We start from the raw sequence: 10,049 nt of genomic DNA on the forward strand, positions 1-10,049 counted from the left end.
TATCAATTCTCATAATTTAAATATCATTTAAATCTTTCGAAAGAATAACTTTCACAATTCCACTTTCAAATCACTTCACCATTCATCATAGACACAAGGAAACACACACACACACTGGAGATCCTATAACCGACATAAACCATGTGAGCTATATGGAGTCCAACGTACAACCCACGTTGGGGAGAGACGTCCTATCCTTGCTATCAGAGTAGGACTATCGATATTAAATCCACACAAACTAGTGATCACTATATAAATCAACCTCAGGCTCACTCCTACGGGGGAACGTAGTTCTAGGGAAGTAAGGTCACTTTATACCTCCACTCAGTGCTAAAGATTTCTCCCGAACTTAGTTTAGATTATTTCAAAGACAATTCACAGTAAAATAATTTCAGTAATATATAAATATACATCAGGAGCCATCATGCTTCCCATCTATCAAAATCAACCACGTTGTGGATTTGTTTCACACTCGAGTTCAAAACAACTCCATTAATACCAAAAGGTCAAATCATTCAAAATATCTCAAATATTCAACATCAACGTGCTTATAACACACACTTTTTCAAAAAAAAAAACACAATTTCCATTGAGGATTCACGACCCAAATATCAAAATCATGATAAATATCGTTCAAGATTCATGCTTTATATCTCCACACATATAAATTCATCTTTCAAAATCATAAACATCAAGATTTTATAATAATCATCATAAGATATGGGTTCATACTTCAAATTCGTACAAAAAATTAAATAAAAATCATGCCTTTGTAAAGAAAATTACTTTTGGGCACAAGAACGAAAGAGAGTTCTTGTTGAAAAACTCCACATACCTTGAATGATGAAATTTAGATTGATACTCATTTTTGAGATGTTAATTGTGACTTTAAATGATGGTTCTTGGAGTTCTTGAACTAGAAACTTGGAATCTTGAATAAATTTGCCGAATTAATGGTGAACTTTGGAGGTTCTTGAAGTAGGATGTAGGAGCTTAGAGTTTTCTTTTTGAGGGAATTTGATGAAATATAATATATAATACTTCTAATAGGCTTTAATATAGGGTTTGGACGGATTTTGGGTAAGGGTAAATGACCAATACGCCCCTAAAAATCAAATAATTCTCGAATCTGTCCTTTAGTAGACTGTTTTGATAGTCTGAAATAGATCAACCATAACGTTTTACTCCGATACCCAATTTGGATGAAACCAATTTCATTAGAAAGAGGAATCTCATATCTTTCCGTTGATATATAGTATCTCACCCAGATCATTGTGTACGAGGAGTTATGATCGTTTGAAGTTGACCCAAAAATTTACTTTTGATAGGCCGAAGTAGATCGACCATAACTTTTTGCTCCGATAGACAAATTGGATGAAACCAATTTCATTTGAAAGAGGACTCGCAGAGCTTTCCATTGATATATAGTAGATTATCCAGATTATTATGTTCAGGGAGTTATGATCATTTAAAGTTGGAGAAAAAATACGCCAGGCCTCAGTACTTTTTCCTGCACGTTTTACTGTTCACTACTATTCACGGTTCGATCGGAATGTTCATGACTAGTCGCTCGGGTGTCCGTTTTGGATGATCCACATATATTTGGAAAGCTTATTCAATACTCTACGCAATGGTGGGTCATAATCTAAGACATTCCACATGAAAAATTTATAATTCATTCTAGAAGATAGAACCCAACACGTTTACGCACAAAATTTCAATGAAAAATTTTCCGGGGTATTTCACTATATCACCCTTGATTAATTATTATGATCATTTAAGCATTAAAAATAGTTAATAATATTTCATATAAAAGGTAAAATAGACAAAAAATGATATGTCAACAGAAAAAATTTAGATGACTATTGAAATTATATTAGTGCACATATATTAGGATGAAACAAAGAAAGACATAAAATATCATACATTATTCAAAAATGAGATAAAAATTATTGTAAATCACAATTATTAAGAACTTAATAATATATATAAATTTAATTGACTATCTAGATTTTATCCGTGGCATATAAACTATGACAGAGAGAGTATTAATATTTTATTACAAAATTATGTAAAAAATATTATAAATCACATAATTAACAGCTTAAAAAAATAAAAGATATAAAATATTTAGATGATTCTTTAAATTATATCAGTGTCGCTTAAATCGAATAGAAGAAAAAGAATTATAAATTACAATAATTTAAAGGGATAATACCAAAGAAAATACCTGAACTTTGATCGGGTTTTCATTTGAGCATACTAAACTTTGCGGGGGTCCTATTACCCCCCTAGATTTTTGTTTTGGTATTTTAATGGCATATATCTGCCAAATTTTATATGTGCGTGTAATTCACGCGCATTGGGCGCGTGATAGTGATAAAAATTATTATAAAATCTTATATTTTGGTCAGAAATACCCTCAATTTTTTAATAAACAATAATTTTAATGTTTTTATTTATTTTTTATTTATATCTTCTTCCTCTTCTCTCTTTCTTTCTTCTCTTATCTTCAATGGTGCTCATTCATCTTCTCTCTTCTTTCTTTCTTCTCTTCAATGATGCTCTATTGGTGCTCCATTGTTGAATTAGAATTGGGTAATCTTTAACAAACTCAATTCAATTATATCAATTTGAACTAATTTCAAAACACACACACACCCCAAATGGGTCATCCTTCAATTCTATCAAAATAGCAAAATTAACCCACCATTGCCACCACCAACCAACTTTCAAGAATTAGGAATCAAGATTTTGGTGAAAAAAGCTTGTCACCACCAATCAACTTTCAAGAATTAGGAATTAAGATTTTGATAAAAAAAATCTTGTTTAGGAATGAAGCTTTAGCTCCATTAACCAAAGAAAAATATGGTATACCTCAAATGATTACAGTTGTCATTCTGCTAAAAAGAAAAATATGATTTTGTCCTAAAGAAATGAAATCGCCGATTTGGTGAATTGTTCCACACTCAAATGAGACTTAAATATTTTTCGGTTGATATTATCCACAGTTTTATTCCCTTGGAGTTTGGAGTGTTTGTTCTGTGAAAATTTTTTCCAGTTGATATTCATTATAGAGCTTGTATGTTTGTGGAAACTGAGACAAAGAAACTTCAGTGGTCAAGTTTTAATCTGCTATGGTTGTTTCAAGAAAATAAAAGCCAAATTTGAAGAATTAGAATCAAGATTTTGGTGAAAAAATGGTGAAAATGATGAAAAGAATAAGAATGGAGAACAAATTAAATAAAAATAAATTTCAAATAAAAAAATACACGTGTCAATATCAGATTGGCGTGTGTATTATATTTTCTACCCCAAAACTGGATATAGCATTTTTTTTTGGGGGTGGTAATAATTCCATTTTAAAAAAGTCTAGGGGGTAATAAGACCCCCATAAAGTTTAATATGCTCAACTGGAAATCCGGTCAAAGTTCAGGTATTTTCCTGGGTATTATCCCTAATTTAAAACTTAAATTATTTTAATGATTGATTATCTAAATTCTATTTGTATCATATAAATTGAGATTAAAAAATAATATATATTGGGCCCGTGCAGTCTATATCTAGTTCTCTATAGAAGTATAGGATAAAGATTAGTCTTTCATTGTAATTGTGCCCTATACCTTCATGAGACAATACAAATCTATTCTTTCACTGGAAAAAAAGTAATCTAGCTCATGAGATAATTATACTCTATGCTTAGCTCTCCATTCTTACTATTCTTACATTTTAACTTTTCTGTATGGTTTGCTTTCCATCTTATTGTTCTTATATTTCAATATTCAATATGCTTAGCTCTGCATTCTTATTGTTCTTACATTTCAATATTTAGTTTTCATGCTTTTTATTTCATCAACTTTCACCACTCTGATCTACCCAAAAATTAAAGAAAAAAACTTGATTGAATCTAGTTCCCTTTCCTATAATCCTTTCTAAGTATAAGTTCGTATGTACCTACCTTATTTTCCCGCAAACAGAAGTGTAACTCGTACTTAAGTAAAAGTTGTCCCATACAATGAACTGAAAATGTTCATAGAACAACATTAATTTTTGGACTACGTCGTAGCATTTTGTCTTCTTGATTGTAAATGGGCTTTACTCACTGTAACGGACCAACCCACTAGTGATATTATCGACTTTGGGCCTAGGCCAGCACGACTTTAAAATGCGTCACTAGAGAGTAAGACTTGCTTACTTATATACCCAGCACCTCTCCTATGTTTTTTCGATGTGGGACTCCTTATCCTAAGTTGGAGAGTTACATACACCCCCTCGTATGAACTCAACGTCCTCGCTAAGGTTTACCCCATCGAATGGGATTTTCCTAGACTTAAGACTGAGGTTTGCTCTGCCTTATCGAGATTTTTCTAAACTCAGTTTGAATTCTGGCCCACATTGACAAGGCTGACACAAGAGTGGAGGTGCGATGAGCCGTCGCCCTGATCGTCGCACCTTGACAGATAGACATCTTTTGGTAAATCCTGCATAAATTTTTACTCTGATATCGACTTAAGGCAAAACTAGTGGCATTGGAAATAAGCCTCAAAGAACTTTCATTTGATATATAGTAGGCCACCTAAGACGTTATATTCTGGGAGTAATAGGCGATGAAAGTTGACCCAAGTTAGAGTGTTCAGTAAAACTCAATCGATAGAAAAGTTCTCAACTCGACTTTGAGTTAGGAGATTTTTATTATCTCAATTCATTTCTAAAGATGTTCCCAAACTAATGAATTGTCATCACACTTAAATTGACACAAAATCATTAGATTCGGGTCTATGTACGTAGGAATGACAGTTCGAATTCTAGCCCGAAAATATGGGGTATTACATTATCTCCCCCTTAGAATCATTCATCCTCGAATAATGGGTAGGAACTTGTTGGAGCTATAGATGTATGGAATAAAGGATGTAACCTCACATTAGGAATTCTTTTCCCCAATGAAACATACATAGGCATTCAAGAAGAGCTTCATGGTATCACTAAGTGAATCAAGTAAGCACGAGGCATGAAACAATGAGACTTGACGTAGAGATGACCTTGCACATGAGTTTTATGGGTCATAATCACAACAACATAAGTCATGAGTTTATTTGGTGATCATCGGTCTTGATTTATATGACACCTAACATGAAATAAGATTTTTGCGGGACATAGTGTAACACCTCAACTCAGGAAGGAGTCCCACATCGGAAAAACACAGGAGGGATACTGGGTATATAAGTATGAAAGCCTTACTCCCTAGTGATGTATTTTAAAGTCGTGCGAGCCTGGGCCCAAAGCAGAAAATATCACAACTGGGTTGGGGAGTATCTCAGGCCTATGTGGTTCGGGATGCCCTTCGCGACTAGGACCTCAGGTCGGGTCGTGACAGAATGGTATCAGAGCCGCTTCTGTGTCGTCCCTGTCGATGTGGGCCAGAGTTCAAATTGAGTGTAGGAGAATCTCGATAAGGCGGGGTAAAACTTAGTCCTGAGTGTAGGAAAATCCCATTCGGTGGGGCAAACCTCAGCGAGGATGCTGAGTCTATAAGAAGGGTATATGTAACACCCCAACTTAGGAAGGAGTCCTACATCGGCAAAATATAGGAGGGATACTAGGTATATAAGTCAGAAAGTCTTACTCCCTAGTGACTCATTTTAAAGCCGTTCGGGCCTGGGCCCAAAGCGGATAATATCACTAGTGGGTTAAGGAGTATCTCGGGCCTGTGTGGTTCGGGATACCCTTCGTGGCCAGGGCCTCGGGTCGGGTCGTGACACATAGGAATAGAGGTATCCTCCATCTTACATAGACCTTAAATTTAGTGACAATACTCGACTATGCTCTATACAATGAATTACACACCTCATCATTCCAACTTATAATTTACCTACAACACACGTAACTACAAGTGTCTGAGTCCCCCTACATAGTACTTTCATGTTGAAGCCTAATTCGGAGTTAAAAAGTGCTAGCTTAAGTTATGGACCCCATACTCTATATTTATTTAAGAATATTGCTTCACCTTATCACTATAATCAAACACCCATAGGTCTTAAATCAAGGAATACTACTGCATAGCACATTGGTTTGTTTTCATCAATCACAATATTCAAGCATATCTTTACTACACCCACTTTATGAATCTCCCTACTAAAAATTAGCAACTTCAATCACTCTCACCAAGATTTTCACCACATATCCACTTTCTAATTATTTCACATAAAAAAAGTTTGTCTCCCTCTTCCCTCTTCGTCTATGACCTTAGCTCGAGTAGTCACTCCAAAATTTAACATAATAAGAAACGTCTACTCTCTTATCTAAAATATTACTGCACTTTCAGAACCATTATCTGTATGACCCCACAAATTTTTCTCATAGTCTGAGCCTTAGAGCGTATCAAGTGAAGCATAAATCCGATCCCAAAAGATTGAGAAGTTCCTTTCTAAGTGTGAAATATTTTGAAGTATGTGGAATTTCCCTAATATCGATTTTTTGTTATGTGGAGCATTGAATAAGCTTTTTATCGATACTAATTTCATCAAAATCTGACATCGAACGAGGAAGTTATGGCTGTTTCACCGAAAATAGTTTGATTTAAAATTTTCCAGGTGCAACGGAGTGGTCCGACGGACCGTTGAGCATGCGAAGGACCATCTCACTCTACTGTATCAATGTTACAGTGAGCCCACCCTCTGATTGAGTGTGACGGAGTGGTCCGACGGACCATCGGCTATGCGACGGATCATCGCACCAAGGCAGTAAGTGCCAGTTTTGGTTCTGTGTGATGGAGTGGTCCGATGATCATCGGACATGCGATGGACCGTCGGACATGCGACGGACTGTCATACCCCACCATCGCATGTCTCGATCGATAATTTTAAGATATTTTTAAAAGGGCTTTTTGGTCTTTTCCTACTATTTTTCAGCCCCTATTTATACCCGTTAAAGGCTCACAACCTCATTTCTTCTCTTCAATATAAAAAATAGGGTCTATACAAAATCAAAACCCTTATTTCTTCTTCATGAGAATCAAGAGAGATCAAGAGAAGTCAACAAATCAAGAATCTCTCCAAGAGCCTTTAAGAAAGAAGTTTCCCCAAGGTATGCAGATGTTGATTCTTGGGTCCCTTTCATCCAAGAAGCTCAAGAACCCTTTTCTAAATTTCAAAGATTTTATGTTTATGAGTTGTTCATGATTCATGTGAGTTAAAATTGATGTTCAAGCTATTATTGAGTTTTGATTCATGTTTGTTTACAAGGTTTTCAAGCTTTGGCCCTAGTATGTGCTATTCATGTGATGTTCATGATAAACCCTCTTCAAGTTGCTTGCTAAGTGATGTGTTCATGTCAATTAAGTGTAGAAATGGTTGAATAAGCAAAGAATGCTCCCCATATGTTTGATAAAATTCTTATGTGAAGGAATTAGATCCATTATAGCATGTAGACTTGAAAACCCCGATTATGTGCAAGCCCATGCATACCAAGTGTTTGTTGAAAAGCCTTAGTGAATGAATTATGACATGATTGCATGAAATCTCTAATTAGGTGTAAACCTATGCATGCCAGGTGTTTGTTAAAAAGCCTTAGTGAACGAATTGATACATGATAGCGTGAAATTTCCCAATTATGTGCTCTTTGATACATGCTAAGACTTTAATACATGCTAAGTTTTTAATGCAAGACGTCGTTGAATGGAGTATGAGCCAATATCATGTCTCCCTATATTATCATATACCTATGGTTTCTAAATGCTTGAAGAAATGCTTTAGTGATTGTGATGATGAATGAATAATAGTGGTTATGATTAGTCAAGAATGGTTATGTTTACTTTTATGTTATCGAGTCCTGGGGGTATTTATACCCGATGATTTAGTTGATTTCTAGAGCCCGTGTCAGTTTTCACGATAATCCCAGTCGAGCCATGATTCTCAGAACTCAGTGAGTTATAGAACTCTATATTCCTAGATAGATACAGAACTTAAGTAATCTCAGTAATCTCAATAATCTTCGTAATCTCAGTATCGCTAGTAATCTAGCATCAGTTCTGTACTCAGCTCAGATCTAGTAGTATTCAAGTGTTCAATTTTGACCTCTATAGTAACCGAGTAATCCATTCAAAGCTCAGTGTTGTTCAGTCAGTTAACGAGATTTAATAGTATTCCGTCATATACGAAACTAAGTAAATTCATCTTAACTCAGTCTGATCATTTGATAAATATGATCAGTATCAAATTCAGTTTAGTTTGTGTTCAGTTGAGAATCAATTCAGAGTCTTTCAGTTGGGAGTAGGAGCTAGCACTGAGCGAGTGCAGGGATGAAGGCTCCCCGTCAGAGACGCAGATTCGTTAGGAGCAATCCCTGAACTCCAGAACTACGTAGCCAGCGTAGGATGTAGGATTCACCCGTCAGAAAAAGGCTTATCACCCGTCAGAGAGAATTGATTATTATACTGCCTTAGGCTTGACTTCCTACGAGGGTTACCTATCAGATAAGCTTGACCAGAGAGGTCTTTACCTGTGGCATGGCATTGACACCCTTCCAGCTGGGGTTACAGGTTGGACCCCACCAGTTGAGATTTGGGGCATATCGGTTAAGTGACCACTCCCACAGTTGTAGTTTCAGTATCAATCTTCAGAAATTAGGACTGTTAGATATAATCATCTATCTCAGTGAGGAACTCAGATAGTTCCATTGGTTCATGGATCACCCGTCAAATAGGCTTGGTCTCATATAAAGTTATTCAGCATCAGATCTAGAGATCACCCGTCAGATAGGCTTGATCTCAGTTTTAGATTTAGTTGAGTAATCTACTTATCAAATCCAGAGATCACTCGTCAGATAGGCTTGATCTCAGTCTCAGATTCTGTTGAGTATTTTTGTTATCAGATCTTGAGATCACTCATCAAATAAGATTGATATCAGTCTTAGATTTAGTTGAGTAATCTTATTATCAGATCCAAAAATCACCCGTCAAATAGGTTTGATCTCAGTCTCAGATTTTATTGAGTATTCTTATTATCAGATCCTGAGATCACCTACCAGATAGGCTTGATCTCATTCTAAGATTCAGTTGAGTAATCTCATTATCAGATCCAGAGATCACCCATCAGATAGGCTTGATCTTAGTGTCAAATTCTGTTGAGTATTCTTGTTATCAGATCCAGAGATCACCCATCAGATAGGCTTGATCCTAGTCTCAGATTCAGTTGAGTATTCTTGTTATCAGATCTAGAGATCAGTCGTCAGATAGGCTTGATCTCAGTCTCAGATTCTGTTGAGTATTCTTGTTATCAGATCTAGAGATCACCCGTCACATGGGCTTGATCTCAGTCTAAGATTCAGTTGAGTATTCTTGTTATTAGATCTAAAGATCACCCATCAGATAGGCTTGATCTCAATCTCAGATTCAGTTGAGTATTCTTGTTGTCAGATTCGGACATGATCATTTTCTTATCATTGATAGTAGATTCCGAAATCATCCATTAGAGAGGTTTGATCTGTGATGTAGTCATTCGAGAGTAGCAAAGCTTTGAATTCAGTCATTGATGTGAGTATATTTAGTTAATCAGTTCCAGTATCCTCAGATTTTGAGATCACTCGCTAGATAAGACTAATCTCAATTTCAGTACTCAGTTATCAGTATAAGATGATTCGGTTGTTCAGTATTTCAGTATTAGTAGTGAGTTCAGATGACAGTAATACAGTACCTGAGTTCAGTATTCAAAGTCGTAATGATTGTAGCTATGGTTTGTGCATTCATGCATGTGTTCTCATTCAGTACTCTCATGATTATTCAGTTAAGTAATTATTCATGATAAGTCCTTGCATTTAGCGTTGCCTCATCTGCATACTTGGTACATTCCCGTACTGATGCATTTGCGCTATGGTGTTTTATTCGACACCATAGGTTAAGAGGCACGAGATCCAGAGTACCCTTAGCAGTTCAGTCCCAATATGCAGCAGTAGACGTAGAAGTGAGTCATCTTCATTCGAGGATGATCCTTGTTTTATTATTTCATCAGATTTTGTTTATTTTCAGTAAACACAGTTAGTTGGGGATATGTCCC

The sequence above is a fragment of the Capsicum annuum genome, chromosome 4, assembly GCF_002878395.1.
Source record: "Capsicum annuum cultivar UCD-10X-F1 chromosome 4, UCD10Xv1.1, whole genome shotgun sequence".
Classification (NCBI taxonomy): Eukaryota; Viridiplantae; Streptophyta; class Magnoliopsida; order Solanales; family Solanaceae; genus Capsicum; species Capsicum annuum.